This window comes from Moschus berezovskii, chromosome 16 (assembly GCF_049115385.1).
Source record: "Moschus berezovskii isolate FMDL1 chromosome 16, NW_MosBer_1.0, whole genome shotgun sequence".
NCBI classification, from domain to species: domain Eukaryota; kingdom Metazoa; phylum Chordata; class Mammalia; order Artiodactyla; family Moschidae; genus Moschus; species Moschus berezovskii.
Genome location: NC_142475.1, coordinates 61656306 through 61677210, shown reverse-complemented (window position 1 = coordinate 61677210; position 20905 = coordinate 61656306). Strand labels below are relative to the sequence as shown.

The 20905-nt window shown below is 38.1% G+C and overlaps 1 protein-coding gene across 10 annotated transcripts in view; it reads right to left on the bottom strand.

Annotated features, from left to right (window-relative positions):
• The window catches only part of CYRIB (CYFIP related Rac1 interactor B), a 148548-nt gene that overhangs the window by 38455 nt on the left and 89188 nt on the right, over positions 1 to 20905 (bottom strand). For 3 of the 10 annotated variants that reach the window (XM_088844865.1, XM_088844859.1, XM_088844863.1), the window contains 2 exons: positions 9347 to 9390; positions 9120 to 9138 (listed from right to left, as the gene is read on the bottom strand). The exons of 3 other annotated variants lie outside the window; for them this stretch is intronic. The gene's annotated coding sequence lies outside the window, so the exon portion shown is untranslated. Of the gene's footprint in view, positions 1 to 7292; positions 7325 to 9119; positions 9139 to 9346; positions 9391 to 20905 lie in introns of those variants that run through there. 4 more of the 10 variants (XM_088844867.1, XM_088844858.1, XM_088844862.1 and 1 more) reach the window with 2 other exon arrangements.

Sequence of the window (20905 nt, the reverse complement as noted above, 5' to 3'; positions counted from 1 at the left end):
ATTTCATAAGAATGCTTTAATATCATCCCATTTCTTTTAATTTATGGTGACTAAAAATGCATAAATGTGAAAAAAATTTGTCAAAATGTTCACTCTAGTGATCATTTTTTGTGTTAAAGACAAATTTCTTCTATTTACCCAAGTTCTGAATTCTAAAAAAAATTTGTCAAAATGTTCACTCTAGCGATCATTTTTTGTGTTAAAGACAAATTTCTTCTATTTACCCAAGTTCTGAATTCTACGCAAAAAGGTCTTCTTTTGCCTAGGATTACACATGATACAATGTTCCTGAACTATATTCTATTGCATATAAAACTTTACTTAATATTAACTATGCTATTTCTCGATCTTACAGCTATTCAGACCTCTGAAAATCTTTAAAATCAACGAAATGGTGGGTATGGAATTCAGCTATGCTTCTGCTTTACTTGTCTACCAATAAATTTTCAATTCTCATATAACCTGTACCATGACTCTGATGCAGCATTAACTGGATGGACAATCAGTAATGAAAAATATTACACCATGTTCACTGACAATGGTACATGCATGCTGAAGGCCTGGAATGACTAAAGAGTCACAAGCTTACATTTTGTTCACACTCTTCAGCTGTACATTCAGAAACTATCAGACAATGTAATGTAACAAACTGTAGCTTGTACAAGCAAAAAAATAATAAATCCCTTTAATAATCCTCCTTCCAAAGAAAAAGTACCAGAGATACAAGAGGGTCCAGAATTGCTTTGTGCTTAATTACTAATAACCAAGTAGTTATTACATGTTTAAAAGTCTGCCTTACTGTAAGAAGTATCAATATTGTACTCTGAATGTAATTAACAACACCTTCAGTAAAAAAAAAAAAAAATTACTAATAACTTCCACCTGCTGGAGCCTGCTGAAGAAATAACCTAATTCATGTGCTCTATCTAAGAGAGTAATCACAGAAATGACACACACTGAAAAAGCCTTCCGATCAATCAACTACACAGAAAATGTTGCAATCTGGTGAATAAAAAAGAGAAAGGCAGGTAGAAACTCATAGGGCTTTGCTATCTTGAAAGCCGTTACATAACTGCAGTGCAATATTTCTAGCTCTAAGGTTTAAGGATAAACATTTCTCAAGAGATTACACAAAGCAGCAAGTACAGTCTAAAATAGCAGAAACTTGAAAATAATTCAAATGCTATCAACAATCTCACTTGGCATGTTTGCTTCTGAAATAATTTCAGGCACCATCTTCTTCAAACATTGCACAAAGTTCTGTTTGTAGACCTGCTTCTAGACTGCAACATCACCACCATTTGAAAGCAAATGCCAATTTAATATTGCAAATGAACAGCAGAAGTGACTCCAGGAGTAAGCTAGCAGCTGGCAATAGTACAAGAATAAAAAATTTTCAATAGGTCAAACTTTTAAATCTATTACAGTTAATAACATAATAATTTTGATAATTTTTCAGATGTATTCATCTATATCAGAAGTTTATTCTACAGTGATTTTCAGCTTTGGCCTTAGGTGAACACTGAAAAGTGAAAGTGTCAGCCGCTCAGTCATGTCCGACTCTTTGCAACACCATGGACTGTAGCTCGCCAGGCTCCTATATCCATGCAATTCTCCAGGCAAGAACATCTTCCCAAAAATGATATTCACTTTTGTGCTTAGCTGAATATTAATTATTCGCCAAATGTATATTCAGTGTGGTTGTGGTTTAGTCGCTAAGTCGTGTCCGACTCTTGCGATCCTGTGGACTGTAGCCTGCCATGCTCCTCTGCCCATGGGATTCTCCAGGCAAGAATACTGAGTGGGTTGCCATTTCCTTCTCCAGGGGATCTTCCTGACCCAGGAATCGAATCTGGGTCTCCTGCATTGCAGGCAGGTGATTTACCAACTGAGCTATGAGGAAAGCCAAAGGAAATACTCGATATAGGGCAGTGTTCATATTCAATAAATATCTAATGAATTAATGACTGTAAACAGGTGAGTCCAATGATATTTCTTTAATTTAAAGGATCAGTTAGGTACAGAGTAGTTTAAAGGAGAGGTATAATCACAATTCTTTCTTAGCTTCTGATATAGCTGCAATTCACACTAGGAACACAGCAGTTAATGGTATTAAACACACTAGTTTTATGTAAGAAGCTGAAAACCACCAATAGGTGGGCAACAGTACGCTGCTGCTGCTGCTAAGTCGTTTCAGTCGTGTCCGACTCTGTGCAACCCCATAGACGGCAGCCCACCAGGCTTCCCTGTCCCTGGGATTCTCCAGGCAAGAATACTAGAGTGGGTTGCCATTTCCTTCTCCAAAGCACGAAAGTGAAAAGTGAAAGTGAAGCCGCCCAGTCATGCCCGACCCCTAGCGACCCCATGGACTGCAGCCCACCAGGCTTCTCTGTCCATGGGATTTTGCAGGCAAGAGTAGTGGAGTGGGTTGCCATTGCCTTCTCTGAGCAACAGTATAATAGAGAGAAATAACCAGTTCAAGCAAGTCTGCCAATAAAGCATCTGCAATAATTAACGTAACATTACTCTGTCAGCTCTCCTGATGGCACTGCAAATGTACATCACACACTCACCTTCCTGCTCCTACTTCTCCCCTTTCCTCCCCTTCCTGCCAACAAGAGAAGCTGCTCAACAGAATCATTCTGACACAATGACAGCGACAAATATCTGCTCGTTACATGGTACAACCAAGATTTCCCTTCTGTTCCTGACCTTGCTGTTTTCTGATCTTTTTTGTGGTAAATGTGCTTAAGCAGAACCTGAGCTCCCAGGACTGCAAGTCTCTCCCCATGTCTGGTTCCACTAAACTTGCAAAATAAGGAGACTCCTCATTCTCTCTGTGACTCTAGATTCATAGAACCTTTCCCCCTCCCACCTGAACCCTTAGAGCATGAGCTATTCAAGAACAAAAATTCGGAGAGAAAGCGTGACACTGCTGTTATAATCGTCCTTAATTCAACAAGCAAGTGCTGAGGAGTCAGAAGTGGACTGTGATGGTTACTCACCTATTTCTAACTCCCCACGCCAATCTTTCTATAATCTGCTTTGTGATGTTGGAACAAGGAAGCTGTCAAGTTCACGACCTAGACTACTTTGTCAGCTGAATGCTCAGTATATTCTGTCTGGGGGAGTCATGAAAAAAAAAAAAAAACTGGAAGGTGGGAAGAAAGAAGGTCCTTCTTTCTGTTTTTCAAGTTCTGTTGGCAATTCCTGTGAGCAAAAGGCAGCTGCGGTTCCAAGTTCTAGTTTCTGTGGCACTCCTGGCAGTAGAGAAAGGCCTGGCCGCCCCCTTCAGAGGTCTAAGCATCCAATCTTCCTCCTTCAAGCATCTAAATTCTTCCTAATCCACCTCTTGCCTTTTGCTTTAGAAGTGATGGCTACTTCCTGTGGGTACCATTAATATCTAAGCTACCTCGTGTGATATAACACATATATACTTGGTCTTTATCACCAGTTCCTTACACAGAGCTCCTAAATCTCTTGACTTTCCAGGGTGGCAGGAGCCTCTTTTGTTTTTGTAGCTGACTCTTGGCAAGCCTCTAGTTAGCTTCAAGATGGGGACTGGCTGCCACGAAGACCAAGGCATGACCAGAGAGCTGCAACTTTCAGCCTCATCTCCTGACCTCTGGACATTCAGGCCAGGGTGGCCCACCCCCACGTTCCCTTAGCCTCTCCACTCTACTGAAGTCCAGGTTGATGTTGAATCAGAGAGCACCTTGGATGTTAGGTTAAGGAATTTTAATCTTTGCAACGAATATATCATCTATTCCCTGTAAAGGAAGGGTCATGGGTGGCATTAAACATTTTTTAATTGTAAAAAAAGAATTGAGTTTGATCATCGGCCAATGACTTATCATCAGTCAGGCTTGCGTAATGAAGCTTCCAGGCTGGTAAATGCAGCTACCTACTGGAAGAGTGGGACAGCCCAACTCCACAAGAACAAGAATCGGCTGTGCTCAGGATACTTCCAGACCTCTCACCTTATGCACCTCTTCACCTGGGCTGTTCATTTGTATCCTTGATAAAACCCTTTATAATAAACTGAAACAAGTAAAGTGTTCCCCTGAGTTCTATGAGTCACTGATCAAAGCAGATCGCTAAATGTGAGGAGGGGTTTGTGGGAAGCCTTGATTCATGGGGGTTGGTGAGAGGTAGAGGAGGCCAAGGACTTGCACCTGGCATCTGGAGTGGGGAACAGTCTCAAGGGACGGAGCCCTTAACCTGTGAGGCGTATACTCACTTCACACAGTTAATGTCAGAATCAAAATGAAGTGCAGGACACCTAGATGGTATCTGGAGAGTTGGGGAATTGGTGGGTGTGAGGGAGAAACTCCACACATTTGGTGTCAGAGGTGGTGTTGGAAAACAGTCCCGAATTGGTGACAGAAGTGTTGTACATAAAAACACAGACCCCGGTTTAATTTTGCTCAGGCTTCCAACACTTGTGTAAATAAATCCATATATTAAATTTCCTGTTTTAAAGTACTTAGCAAGGTTTCTGCCTTCCTGGTTGAAATATGACTTATACAGAGGAACTCAAAGAGAATAACTTAATTCTTAACCTGACCAATACTATCTAATCTAGTATCACCAGGCAGTGTAGCTCCTAATAAGGTGACACTGATTCTCCTTACTCTCAAAAATATAAAGCCTGGGAAGCAGGATCTCAGGTGTTTCTGGGTGCCCAGCTACAGTATCACTATAGTAGTACTAAAACCTCACAAGCACATGTCAAGATCAATATATTTTATTAGTCTAGCAATTACATGGAGTTAAGTTATTGGCCTTAAAGAAATGTGACATAACATGTACACCCGGGGACGGATTCATGTCAATGTATGGCAAAACCAACCAATATAATATTGTAAAGTAATTAGCCTCCAATTAAAAAAAATAAAATAAAAAAGAAATGTGACATAAAGAATGGAATGAAAATTGGGGGATGTTGATTTCTAGTTCTGACTCTATCACAAAATATGTGACTTTACACAGGTCAGTTTACTACTCAGACTGAACCTCTCACATTTCTTCTGGCTGTGATTCTACACATGGTACGACACACCTTTCCTAATGCTGACATCTAGTGGATACACTTAAAGTTAGCATTTAAAAATGAATAATCTTAGTTAAGCTATTTTAAGTAAAAGACTCACTAGGATGCCTAGTTATGTGCAATAAGTACAATAAATCAGGAGACTAATATTGCTCCTTAACTGAAAGTGAACCATGATAAAATAATATTACGTCAGATTGTCCTGGCATCTTTGAATTTGATTCAGAGATTGCAGGTACTCTTCCATATACCCAGCCATTAAAAATTAAACCACTATGCAAATTAGCTGCCTGAGTTGCAAATTTAGAAGAAAGCAAAGAAATGCTTCCTGCTCGAGTGTCCTACATTCAGGGACAGACACAGGACATGACAAGGGCTAGTACAAATTTCTAAGGTAAGTGACTTAGGAGTGTGTAAGATAGTGTATGATAGAAACATGAAAAAAAAAATCCTGAAACTCAAAATTACCTGTTTTATAAGGATTTATTATGAAGGTTTCTCTTTAAACTATGACCACTAAACAAAAACAGTATTCTGAATTCACCTTCTTAAAACCTACCACTATTTTGAAATCATGAAAAAATTATATATATCAATACCTGTGTGTGGTAAATATATATATATTAAAATGCAAGGGAATGATAAACACAAAATTTAGGATACTGGTTATCTCTGGGAAGGCACAGGGCCATAGGATTGGGAAACTTAAAAGGTTTAGGAAATACTCTAGTCCCTCAGTGGCTAGTAGATTCATGGGATTCTTTTTAAGCTTTTAAATTCCTAAATAAACTCTAGCCTCTGGCAGACATTCTATTATATAGTCACTACTCAATAAACAGTCGAATTAATGAATGAATTAAAATTCAAGTGAAAAAAGCTTGTTCATCAAAGAAGAGCATATCTAAACCAAGGGCATCCATAAAAGGTGTAGCTTTAGGTCAAATGAAACAAACTGCAACTTTACAAAGCAGGCGGTAAGCTCGTGGAATGTGCTACCTACAAAGGAATAATTCAACTATAAGTTGAATTAAATCCACAAAAGCTGAGAAACTCAATTAAGGGCAAGGCAAACAGGCAAAGGTTTATTGCTAACACGTTAAAGCTGGTCTAGACAGCAATGATATTTTCCCACAACACTCTTTATCACCACTGAACAAATATTCACTGGTATTTCTCATGTTCTTATGCATTACAGCAGTGAGAGCCAAAATTCTTAAAATCTTGATCCTAAAACCTAACATTCATCCTCAGAAAAGTCGCCTTTTAACATATCTTGGCGGCGAGGTTAAGGGCTACAGAAACGTTCTCATTCACTACATATACACATTCTGCCTCATTCTGCAAGAATGAGAGCCTCTGATTTCTCTCCCAGCCAAAAAACTACAGCAGAAAGGGCAAGGAACTCCTCACTCCCAGGTAAGGAGGTCTCAAGGTGGTCAAAAGGAGGAAATACGAACCCACCATCATTCTTTTCCCTCAGAGATTTCAGAGCAGGAAGGAGAGGGGGAAAACAGGAGACTTCCAAGCTCAAAGAAATCTGCCAGTATTTGATATACACAAATAAGAATTTCTAGTTATTACATTATGACTGTAATGGTTAAGAGGCTCTTAAAAACTGTCCTTCAGGGACTTCTCTGGTGGTCCAGTGGTTAAGACTCAATGCTGCCACTGCAGGGGGCACAGTTTCGATTCCTGGTTGGGGAACTAAGATCTTGAATGCCACAAAGCATAGCCAAAAAGTTTTTTTAAAAAAATTTATCCACTTTCCCTCATAATTTGAATTAAAAGATAAAGTATTCTCTGAAGCAAAAATTCCATTTTTTGGGGGGGGGTAGGGGGTGGACTGTGGTTTGTTTCTTCTTCTGTTTTTTGGGTGCACCATGTAGCACATGGGATCTTAATTTCCTCACCAAGAATCAAAGTTTTGCCCCCTGCACTTGAAGCACTCCTCAACCACTGGACCGCCAGGGACGTCCCTGTGGTTTCTCCGTAATGTTAACAGTCACTGTGAGGAGTGAAAGATACCAGACAGAAAGGCTTAATATCCAATCATCAACGAATAAGAAAATCTTAGACCAGGAAGGGACCATCCACACTGGCCTTGGACTGATTTTGAGCTTCCAAAGCAGTGAGAAATAAATTTCTGTTGTTTATGAACCACCTAGTTGGTGGTCCTTTGTTAAAGCAGCCCAAACTAAGACATGCACTAAAATGGAAGACTCAAGCTTGACCATCTTACCTTAGTAAGAATGTATTCTACAACATCTATTTATGCCAAGCTGTAATCGAGTCTCTGCTTCAATACTTTATTCTGCATGAGTACATCCAAAGAGGAAGTCATTCTTTTTTCAAATGACACCTTTCCAGACTTGAGTCAATTTAAAAAAAACTTTTTTAGAAACTTCAGCCAATAATCAAATGACACATACTTAATCTGACATGAACCCCACCCTCAACCACCACAAAAAACTTGCATGAAGCTGAAGCTTGTTAATTTCTCCTCCTTGGTCCCAGTTTTCACCGGCCTCCTAGAACCAAACCAACCAAACAATCCCTGTGCTGCTTGACAGTGCAGCTTTTAAGAACATCTTTAAAATATGGTATCAGAATCAGAATACAATGATAGAATCAAAGGACCACAACCAAAAAAAAAAAGCCCCACAAATGTTCTATTCAAAACAAGCAACTGGAAGACACTTGGTGACATTTTACAAGTCGTGACTTTTTTTGTGCTTCCATAACACAAGCATCAGAGCACTTACAATATATTTGCATCCTCCCTATGACATTTATGACATTCCTTGTATTAAACTTTAAGTATCTCAAACTGATAGGTTATTTTTTACATGCTTATTTCATGTTCCTTGAACTAGAATGTGAGTTCTTTGAAGGCAGGGTCTCTCCAAGGTTTAACTCATCTTCTACTCCCTTTTCTACAGACTATGTTGCTGTTTCTGTGATTACTGATTAGCAAATACAAGTTTTTTCAAAGCTATTTCTGTTAGGATATTTCTTAAGGAATGGATGTGTAACTCTACTTCTTTAAGATTAGTTACACAGACATAAAAAGCTACACTTACTCAAACATGATGGAGAAAGAAAAGTCTAATGGATTTTTCACTAATAGGAGTTCTTTATCTGAGGTTCAGAGAGAGAATTTGGTGATCTGTGAACCTGAATGGGAAACTTCTTACTAAGCTTTATGTGAAATTTAGCAATTCCTTACAGGATTACAGGCAACAAGCCACCGTAGGATTAGAAATATCTATTGAATGTGTCATTGATAAAAATCAAGGGTATTTTCATATTACAATTACTGCAAGTTCATAATTATTTAAAATTACAGCACTTAACAGAATTGTCACTAAAGCTTATTCTCTAATGTGAGAAACATATATAATGATCAAAAAATCTGTATTTTTAATATCTGTTAACTGTATTTCAATAGTAACTGGTTTCTTTTTTAATTCTATGCATTTTACTTCATAAAATCATGGATCATTATTAGAATTCATGAAATAACAACAAAATAAAAGGGGGGTAACTCCTGCCCTATAACAGAGAGTGTAGGTGAGGTTATTACAATTCCAAAGAATGACCATAACTGTCATAATCATATCCACTTTAATAAAATGACAGGCAAGTTCTGAAATATAAATCCCTGCTTACGAATAGAAAAAACACAGAAAGGGACTTTAAGCTGATCATTTTCACTTAGACAACACAAAATGTATCTATAGAAAAATTAATTTTCAAACACCTATTAACTTGTTATAATTAAAACAATCACAGGATTGTAAATGGTAAGGTACTGAGGACCCTTTAACAGTGACTCTTTACTGTTGTTATTGCGTTCTTTAACGATTTTATAAAAGGACCAAAATCTATTATAGGTAGAATTCTTATTTAAGAAAGTATGTAAACATGTCTTTCCTTCTAGCTAGCTTCAAAATATACACATACATTTTATTTCAAACTACTAGAACTATGGCTTAGACTTTTCCTACTCAACTATACTGGTGATAGCTAAAATGACTTAGAAAGAAATTCAAGGAAAAACACATACCTCTCCTATTGAAAGGAAGCTGTAAAAAAAAAGTTCCAATTAATCTACATTACTTCCCATTCTAAGCCAGAAACTAAACAATACAGGGTACTTCCTACAGACATTTTTAGCAGTTCGACAACGTGCACAGAACGTTTTCCCTAAATCACGCTTAGCAGGTATCACTCTTCATTCAAACCGCGGCTTTTCACGCATTAGAATCATCATTTCCCCAAAGACGTACTTACCTTCAGCCAGTGCTGGTGACTCTGTTTGTGTCCCTCTTATCTGTCTAAAGGAAGGAAAAAGGAAGACAGTCTAACACATTATTATAATTTAAAACAACGTTTAATTTTATTAAAACTAACTTTAACCACAAAGTTCATCAATGCTGTCATATGTCACATGCATAAGCCATATCCTTCCCCTCTTGGGTTAACTTGACAACTATTTATGGAGGACTTACTAAGGCGTTATCTTAAGCCCTGAGAAATACCAGTAAGTTATATACCCTAGTTGTCACCATCAAGATATTCAAAGACAAACAGGTGTACCAAGTACTCAGTTCTCATCATAGCTTATGAAGCAGGAGGTAACAAGAGAAAAAAATAAAGAAATTCTTTATTCAGATGACAAGAGAAAAAACTAGCAATTCCTCTTTATTCTTGTAAAATTATCAAAAGAGGCATGTTTCTATATTCTTATCACAGTTTAAGTTCTGTTTCAATGTATTAGAAAATCAGTTTTAATACAAGTACTAAGATCTTCATATTTCATGATAATAATGCCAGAGGCACATCTGGAAAAACTCACTGAACCACAAAGTCCTCTCGAGGACTGGTTTTACCATTTCAAAGCCTTATTAAATAATTTTAGGTGAAATAAAGTTTTCAGAATGAGTTTAATTTTGCAACTAAGAACAACGATAGCCATATGACTAGCTGAATTCACAGAGAACGAGGGAAACATTTGACTGATGTAACTAGTAACTTTTATGAGAAGATTTCTTTCCCTATTTATCTGGTATAACCCAAGAGTCCGAGATTAACAAATATAACAAAACTTTCTATGTATACAAGATTGGTAACAGCTTGAGGGAATCGCACACAGTTTTCCAAGTGGTATGTGATCTGACACACTCTTCCCAAGGTGGAAATGTGGCACTATCTCTGACAGAGTTTAAAAAAAAATTATATAGGAATCAAAAGATGAACGGTAGACTGGCAACCTTAGGGTCCACTGAATTAAAAGTTCTGACTCTAGGGGAGAAGAGAAGGCACTTCTGTCAGGAGACGCAGGAAGAATTCTGAAGCAATACCCGACAGGAGAGTAACGGGGAAGGGTCCTGTAAACTGACCCCTGGCCATGAGGACTTAAGCCAGCTCCTACACAAGAGGCAGCAGACCGAGAGCCCGTGGGAGGGAACTGAGGCGGCCCCGCCCGCTGGCAACTGCAAATGGACAGCTATAGCAATCGCAGAAAGGACAACGTAACCACAGGCACCAATCCCTGGGGGAAGAAAGTCTGGGTCACTCTACCAGGAAAATGCCTCAGCCTGCTGAAAGGTGCTGGCTGAGGGGGAGGACAGTCTAGAATTAGTAGTTGACTGAACTAAAGAACATTATTCCACTAAGCCTTCTGTCATGGGTCTAATGTAGACACTGTGGTCAGCCACCACCTTGAAAGCTTTGTAGCAGGCGGAACTAAATGGCAAGCTTACTGGTGGGTTGCACAGGACACCCTCATGTCCCGCCTCTCATTTTCACTCCAGCTGAGGCGCCTCCCCTCAGCTGCTTCCTGCACTGGTGGGGCTCACTTCCTGCTCAGAGGCTTTGCAGTTAGAGACGCCTACAGGAACTCTTAGGCCATCCTGAGTCATAATGAACCTGGAAGTACGAAGGTGTTAACAAGAGCCTGGGCAATCACTGGCCATTGGGGAGATGAAGTCTGGTAGACAAACACCCTCTTCCTCCCACCAATAGGCGTACTCTTCAATATCTTCTCAGGGGGCTTCTTCAAGATAAAGCCCAAATGCTCACAGAAGTGACCAGATCAGTAAGACTCCCTTAGACTGACTTTCCTTTTCAGTTTCACTTGCCCCAGTTCTTCAGCTTCTGTTTCTTGTTAACACTTCCCCCAAGAAATCACCTGTCTGAAGAGGCCCTGTCTTGGGCTCTGCATTAGAAGGTGAAAACAGGTCTAGACACTTGTCCTTCAGAACACCACACCTCCTTTCCTTTCTGTCCCACCTCACTGGCTGCTCCCTCTTCATCTCCTGTGCTGAACTTCTCTGAAATCCCTGAACGCTGACATGCCCCAGGACCCAGATGCAAGTCCTCCACTCTCCTTGTGACCTCATCCTATCTCATAACTTTCTGAATCTAAATTTAGCAAATCTGAAACTTGCTCAAATTTATTTATCCAGTCCAGACACTTTTCTCCATCTCTGCACTTTCATAGCATTGCCTACTAAGTATCTCCACTAGGATGTTTTAACAGACAGCTCAAACTTCACATGTTCAAAACTGAACTCATCTCACTCCCCATGCCTCACCGACCCACAGTCTCCCCGATCATTTGACGACACTTCTATAACCTTGGATTTCTCTGCAATTACTCTTTCTCATATATCCCTTTTCAACTAAAACTTTCACTGCCTAAAATCTTCATGCTTTCTATTCCACCTCCTATTTACTCACTGTTGAAGGCTGAGTTGCATGAACAGTATTAGATCTACTATTACTTCTGTATTCAAGAGCCTCCATAACAGGTGGTGCAAAGTGAGATGCTGAGATCATGTCAGAAGTGCTAGCTGGGGCTTCATCTATAGAGTGCCACGTTACTAACATGTCAGGCTAAAAATGCAGGTGATCCACTGCTAGGTACTCATATAAAACCGTTTGGGGATGTTATGAAGTAATTGAGTAAGTTTTGGAAACATTCAGTAGGCCAAAATAAAAAGTCTGAGGGCTGTATTTGGTTGATGAACCATTAGTCCTCAACATCTGCTTCAGAACTTTGTACTGTTTCTAACTGCTGCTATACTACTAATCCTTAATCTGTCGTTATACTTTCCTCGATCAGACAGGAGATGAATGGGAGCTACTTATGTTCAAAGCCTAACCACTCTGGTTTTCCTCACAAGCTCCTCGTGGATCAATGCTACTACAAATGGAATGAATAAACACATTTTTGCTTTTCCTGCCAAAGTGGCTTGGCTGGCCACTTGCATAAACCACAGAAGAAAAGCCAGTGCCACTTACATAACACCATGGGGGAAAAGCTCTATTGATTCTGTTTAATTCTTAATAAATCAAGAAATAATAAAACACCTGTAATTGTTTTCACCCTTCGAAATCAAACATCAAGTCGTAAGTAGTGAATATTAGATAATATGTAAATTAGACAATCCACCATCTTATATCTATAAACCTAGAGGTTCTTCAAATAAGTGTTAAAATTTCTTTGCCTCCAACAAAACATAAAATAGAAGAGTTATGACTTCAGAGCACTGCCAGCTACATTTACAGCTTTGCAGTATTTCAAATGATGGTACATATATCTAACTGCATTAATAAATGGTGTTGAAATAATCCCATGGAAAAGTCTAACCTTTTCCACCTAGGCTGCAGTTCTCCTCCGCTTGGGTATATGATAAAACCTAACTGAATTCAATTTTTTTAAGTTCCCCTTAACATACACAGAGCAATTTAAAAAGCTCTCTTAGAAACGAGCACTTGAAATAAAGGGCCTATGGATTATACTCACAGATCAGACAATATTACAAAAAGTGCATTATTACATAATTCCAACAAATATCTGATAAGTTTTAAACCTGAGAACTTGACAAGGTATTCTGTGTCTATTTGAGAAAAAGGAAACATGCAAGTCTATAAAAATTTTTTGAGAGACAGAAGAACAGGTGAGATGGATCCATCCTACTCACCAGTAATTAAAATGTTTTGGCCCTGGGATAGATATACAGTGAGGGGAAGAGATCAGAAATTAGAATAGGTCCAACTGTATATACATGCTTAAAAAAGAAAAAACTCAACACCAAATATTTATCACAAAGTCTGTTTATGTATATACCACTAAAAGAGATACCCTAGGAGATACTATGATGAAAAAGACTGTGCACTCAAATGTCTAGTCTTAGTATAGCAATTAAAATATTTAAGATGAAAATGAGTATCATGAGAAATAGCTACACAGAGTGCTGCGGCAATCATGGAATTCCAGCTAGGAGTACAGATTTTATGAAGCTATGGAGCTCTGGCAGCTGAAGTAGAATTTGGAAAACAAATACAATCTGGACAAGAAGGTAGAAGGTACAAAGAGAACATTCCATGTGAGAAATGTATAATCATCACAGGGCAATGAAGAAAGAAAACTTTAATAAACTGTGATGAAATAATTCCACACTAAACTAAGATAGCCCACATAGACTAGACAGAGAAGAGTTTAACCTCTTAACGCACAAGACACTGCTGAATACACTAGTGTGGCTGTGGAGCCTGAGCACTTGAGTCCAGACGGGCCACCAGTGCTGCTGTGTGTTTATACACCAGGCTGCCACTGCTCCACAGTGTGGCGAGAAGACCCTGATCCCCAAATCCACCCATGATCCCAAGAGTGACGTTTCTGTGCTGTGCCTGACATACAGATGTGGCCCCTCTCTGCAGAGGACAATCTGAAGAATTATCCTGGCTATACCCAACACAAATCTTTGTTGATATAAGTTAAAATTGTTTATGGTATTCTAAAGGAGATCAATCCTGGATGTTCATTGGAGGGACTGATGCTAAAGCTGAAACTGCAATACTTTGGCCACCTCATGCGTCGAGTTGACTCACTGGAAAAGACTCTGATGCTGGGAAAGGTTGGGGGCGGGAGGAGAAGGGGACGACAGAGAGTGAGATGGCTGGATGGCATCACCGACTCTGTGGACATGAGTTTGAGTGAACTCCGGGAGTTGGTGATGGACAGGGAGGCCTGGCGTGCTGTGATTCATGGGGTCGCAGAGAGTCGGACACGACTGAGCGACTGAACTGAACTGATGTAGAGGTCTTGATACCTAATGCCAAATTGCTTTACAAAGATACATCTCAATCTATAATGCCATCAGAACCATGCATCCTGGACATGAACTTCATTGTTTAAAATGTACATGGTGTGCACCACGGTGTGTTTCTGCACATACACACGCAATATGGTGCCTTCTTTCACAGCAGTTTTATTGAACTATTAAATAACGCTGGCTCTTTTTACTCTGTATTTGTAAAACTAGTCCTTTCTCATTTTTCTATCAAGGCCTTCCTTATTTTTAAGAGGATCACTGTCACTTTTGAACTCCTAGATCAGACACTGTATATAAATGCATATGATAAAGTTAGACACTGTCTTCAAATACGATCTACTAGGCTGCCATTTCATAAGCACTTACTGTGTTTAAGACACACTGTGCATGATTTATTTCACTGAAGACTAACAATCTAATCAGATTAAAATTATTAGCCTCTTTTCCTTGATGAGGCTTTCAAGGGTGAAGTAGCTTGCCCAAAGTCACATGAGAGGGGCAGGGGAAAGGAGGCAGGGAATGAGTGAGAAAATTATTTTTCAGGAAACTGTACAAGTAGTAACAGTTATAATATTCCTCTGTGTAATTGTGACTTTCTGTAAAGTAAATATTGGGCCGGCCAAAAAGTTCATTCAAATTTTCCTGTAACATCATATGGAAAAACCTGAACAAATTTTTTGGGCAATGCAATGTTACTTTCCCATTAACATCCTCTGTAAAATTACAACGATTCCTTAAAGAAAAAACCACAGCAGCATAACTGGAAAGCCTGAGGCAGTAGCTTCATAAAGATGATCACTAGGCTTCGGGAATGTTGTTCAGAACCTTCTTACTGATCTCCTGGCTGATGTAATCATCAAGCCCTGATTAGTGGACTTCCTACAATGGGATTTCTCTAAGACCTAAACTCGGGTATGTTTTGGAACACACAGCAATAAACGTACTGTAAGATGCATTTGTGGAGAAGGCAATGGCACCCCACTCCAGTACTCTTGCCTGGAAAATTCCATGGATGGAGGAGCCTGCAAGGCTGCAGTCTATGGGGTCGCTGAGGGTCGGACACGACTGAGCAACTTCACTTTCACTTTTCACTTTCATGCACTGGAGAAGGAAATGGCAACCCACTCCAGTATTCTTGCCTGGAGAATCCCAGGGATGGAGGAGCCTGGTGGGCTGCCGTCTATGGGGTCGCACAGAGTCGGACACGACTGAAGTGACTTAGCAGCAAAATGCATTTGTGGACAACAGGTACTGTGATCATGCCAACCTAAAGATTCTACAGGCTTAAGTAAATTCTGTAAAACAAATACATAACCTATTTTGCAGCTGCAAAAACTCAAATTCTTCAAAATAAATGTTTGTTTCAAAGAAAAGATATGAATTTTTAGTGTGGTTCATTTAATCTACTTCATATATTCAAAATCCATTATAAAATTTACACATATGATTAAATTTTAAAGGAAGTATAAATAAGAGCGATAATACAGGCAAAATAAAAAGTTACAATTCTATATATAAAGAAAATACCATTTTCCCCATGGCCAATTTTGGAAAAGATCAAATAAATATCTACTCATTTAATGACATATCCTCCTAAGAATATACAGGCTCCAAAATAATCAGCAATCGTATTAGCACTGAAATGACCATCCTTTCCAGCTTCTTACCTCTATCCCTCCCACTACCACCCCTCTTTCCACTCTGAGCCCTACTCTGAACTAAAAAAAAAAAAAAATTGGCTCATCTCAGGAAAGCAAAGTTGGGGCAGAAAACCTAGAACTGCTTTTCACCACATTAACAGATGTAAGCAAAAAGGACTGACATATGATCAGGTCAAAGATGCAGAAAGATCTTTTCATGAAGCATTACTTGTGATTAAAAAAAAAAAAAACCTTAGCAAAATAAGAATAGAAACAATAAAAGATATCTACCCTTACCAAAGCCTATAATAAATAATCCTTAATGAAGAACTGTTAAAACATTCCCTTTAGAATTAAAATGAGACAAACACGTCCACGATCAATACTTTTAACACTGCATGCAGGTCCTAGCCAACTTTATAAGTTAAGAGAAAGAGATTAAAGGTTAAAAAATTTTAGAGGAAAAAACAATTGATGAGTTTGGCAAGGTAACAATATTTTTATCAACATGAAAATCTCAACTGCATTTCTATTTTCCAGTAAAAAGAACAAAAGAGAATTTCCCCCACAGACACAATTCACAATAGCAAAAAGCAATCAGTAACTAGAAATAAACCTAACAAAAGCTTTGTAATTTCTGCATGGAAAACAATCATAAAACTTTAAAAAAGCCATAAATAAATGTAGACATCATATACATAAATAAGAAGACAATACTGTAAGAAATGTCAGTCCTCTCTAAAATCCACATTAATATTCAATGCATTTCCAACCCAAATCCCCAAAGTATTATTTTATAAAACTTAATACACTCATGCTAAACTTTACATAAAAAAGCAAAAATCAAAAAACAGTCAAAATGCTCAAGGACTCAAAACTAGACAAACTGCTTAATCAGACATCAAGATATAAAATTAAACAACAGTAACTAAGAAAGAATGGAATTAATACAAAGACAAACTGGCAAATGAAAGTACAGTCAAAAAGCAGAATGCACAGTCCAGGAATACATACAGACCTTTATGAAGAAGCAAATCCTGAGGGACTGCACTGCAGATCACTAGGGAGAGACTGCTGCATAAATGGAGCTAGGGTAACTGACTGTTCATATAGAAAGTAAAATCCCTATCCTATACCACACATAAATCAATTCTCATGGAATTAAAGACTTTAATTTGAAAGGCAAAAACTCAAATTTCAGAAGAAAACACAAAGTGTTTCTTCATAATCCCAAAGTAGGGAAGAAGAGCTCAATTTAAATACAATATTAAAAGTATAACCACAAATGAAAAGACTGATAAATTTTATTATATTAGCATCAAAAACTTCTGCTTATTGACACTTTAAAGAAACTGAATATACAAACCACTAAGCCACAGAAAGCTATTGATGACATATATAACAGAGAAAGGATCAGTATCTAATATGTAAAGAACTACTAAACTCAGTAAGAGCAAGACAAAAAAAAAATCAATGAAACAATGGACCACAGTTATAAAGAAGTGTTTCAATAAAAAGAAACACAAAACTTGAATCCTCAGTCTTGGACATTTATAAGCTAAAACCACATAAAATACCATTTGATTAGTAAAAATTAAGAGCTTTAACAAGAGTGTTGACCTTGACAAAAATGTTTATCAACAGGTACTCTCAGATACCCAGAATGTGGGATTATCAATTGATAATCACTTTAGGTGATAATTAAGTGATTATCAACTACTTTAGGAATCATTTGGTATTATCTTGCTAAAGTGAACAATCTTACTCTCAGGTATATACCTAGAGAAACTCTTGTAGAAGCACTATTTGTTACAAAGGAAAAAAAATAACAAAACACTGGAAACAAACTACATGTTCCATGATAGGAAAATGAATACACTATAGCTTTTTCACACAATGAAAATTTATAGATCAGTACAAAAGAGCTACAGTCACCAAGAAGGATATGGATGAATTTCAGAAATGATGTCATCATAAGTCTTAAGAAGACTACATAATGATTTTTACACGGCTCAAATACGGCATAATTAAAATACATATTATTAAGAGACACTGACAATTGTGATTTTTTTTTAAGCTATAAAAGTGATAAACACATAATTCAGGAAAAGTATTTTCCTTTAGGGGGCAGCAGGGAGACTGTATAGGGAAGGAATAAGGCAGCTTCCTGTATCTTAATCAGTGGTGACTTCATGAACTTTCACTTTATGCTTATTAACAATTTATAACTTATCTTGCACATATGAAGTGTTGAAGCACATTATAAGATGGTTCAGGTAAAATGATTCTGTGAATTCTTGATCTGCACGTCACGCTTATGGTGACAGGAAACAAGCATGTTTTCTCCTATCCGTGTTAAAACAACAAATCTACATGCAAAGCACAAAGGTGAATGGTACAATTTACTACTCTTTCAGGAACCTGCTCCACTTTCAAAATAGCAGAAGTTTTTGAGATAAGCCTTGCCTCCTTCTAAGGTGTTTACAGTAAAAATCCCTCTTTTCTCCATCAAGAATAATCAGAATCTGAAGTTGTTAAATTCAGAAAAATTCTTCAGACAGCTAATCCTTTTATGAAGACCAAGACACGTTCTTTGAATACAGGTCATTTCTAGAGTACTGAATACGATTTCCTGCATAGCATACTGAGATTTTTCAAGCTCTCTGTGGTGAAGGACAGCTGTTTCATTTTTTAATTTTCCACCCATCATGGTTGAAAGGGAAAAAAACCAGAATACTAACATGCTACAGTTAAAAAAAAAAACACAGAATACTAAAAAAAAGAAAAAACAGTAAAGTTTTTAAATGATTTACAAAACACAAATCCCAATTTTCTGCAGACTGGCAACAGTTTATGAACTAGCTTTGGTTTACAAAGTATAACATATAAAGCACGAACTTTGGAGCCAGACTGTGAGCCTTAGCTCCAGACAAGTTAATCTCTCTCTGACTTTGTTTGGTCATCTGTGGAGGGGATAACTAACAGTAATACCTACTTCAATGTGCTATTGTGAGGAGTAAATGAATATATGCTTAGCACTTAAAACAGTCCCTAACATACAAGTAACCTATAAGTGTAAGCTGATGCTGTTGTTGTTATTGTATAAACCATACCCACAAATACATGTTTTCTAAAACATCTGGTTGCCTCTTTAAAATGTAATGAGAAATGAAGACAATGAAAACAGAATGCTTTATATTTTTAGTTTCATAATTTTATACCCATCTTTTATATCATCATTAGTGCCCGATCTCAATACTTCTCTCACAGCCAATCAGTGGTTGGTCACTGTGAACGTCTGCTATCTAGGTCACACAAAGACTGCAAAGCACAGAGCTGTGTTTCCTCCTTGTCTCCCAGGTACAAACCCATGGGACACTTTACAAAAATGGACAGCCAAACAAGAGAACTTGCCAACAAAGATAAAATTACAGTAAAGAAACAGAAGTGATAATATCAGAAGTCAAATTCTAACAGAACATAAATGGGGTTATAGAAAAAAATAGCTGACTGCAAGAACGCTGACACTTGTCGCCATTAAGAAGACTAAATATGTAGTCAGAGGAACTCTGTGGAGACAAACTTATCAACAAGAGTGAGGAAAGTGGTCGTGAAGAAAAGGACGAAGATGTCCCACAGGAAGTGATGCCAGCAAAAAAATTCTCATTGAAAGAATTCACGGGTGTGTCTTATGACACCAAGAAGGCAATGGATGAAATGCTGGAAGCTGACCCAGACCTACAAGTATGACAATTTGGCCAAGGCATAAAAACAATACTCCATATTGCAAGCTATACCACAAGGGGGAAGGAAGGCATGTGATTTCACACTTTCAATTACAGCAAATATTATAGTCTAACCCATGTAAAAACACATAAATATCAAAAGGGCTAACCTACATTAACAAAAGAAAATGGTCTTTTGGAAGCAAAGAACACAACGTCCATCCACTCATGTCCCTTTCTACAACTGGCTGTTCACCGAGTACCTCTGAAAACCACACTTCACAGTAACAGAATCAGAGACAAGTCCACCATTGGAAAATCCAAAGTCCCAAGGCTAAGTCCACTTCTTAATTTTCTCTAGCCATTTTTCCTACTGTTGGAAATATACAACACAAGCAAGTGTTTAGCAGCAATATCCCCAAAGTGCCAAATATTGAGAGAATGCTCTACAAAAGTATGTATTTAAGTGCAGTATGTTCTCAAACTTCTGGGTTTGAACTGCAATACCACAAATTTCAAAATACAGATGGTTATACTGAGTCATCTATGCAATTTTTTAAAAAAGCTTTATTCCATACACTAAAATGAAAAAAAAAATCTATGCAAAATAAAACTAGGAACCACTAATAAAATTAAATGTCCACAACTTACTCTTAAAATTGCTTAACCCTTATATAACATTAAAAATTAAGTGAAGTAACTGGCAAATTCCGGCTGTTGTAAAAGGTAATCTGTGTTGCTTACAAACAACATCAGCCAGTGAGCCTTTCAGTGCGGGCTGCTGCAGCATGCCATGAACCAAGCCAGCACTAAGGACCTGGTCACGCTGGGCCTGTGAGCTTCAGAGAGGTCTGTGCCTGGGATGTCACACCGTGCTCTCCTAATTCCAAAGAGTTCTACGACCAAAACAAACATCTAATCATTTTCCAAACAAAAATACAGATCCACATGTAAGGTAATTTGACAGAAAGAAAACCTCAGCTGGATGATTTCGGAGAATGGCATTGAAACATGTATATTATCATATGTGAAACGAATCGGCAGTCCAGGTGCAATGCATGATACAGGATGCTCAGGGCTGGTGCATGAGATGACCCAGAGGGATGACATGGGGAGGGAGGTGGGAAGGGGGTTCAAGATGGGGAACACATGTACACCCGGGGCGGATTCATGTCAATGTATGGCAAAACCAATACAATATTGTAAAGTAATTAGCCTCCAATTAAAATAAATTAATTTTTAAAAAAAAGAATCTTAAATCTCCCAAAGTTTCAATTTCTTCATCTATAGAAAGGACTACAATATGTATTCATAAAATTGAGCAACCCAGAAATAAAGTCCGAGGGGCACTTATTCCACTGT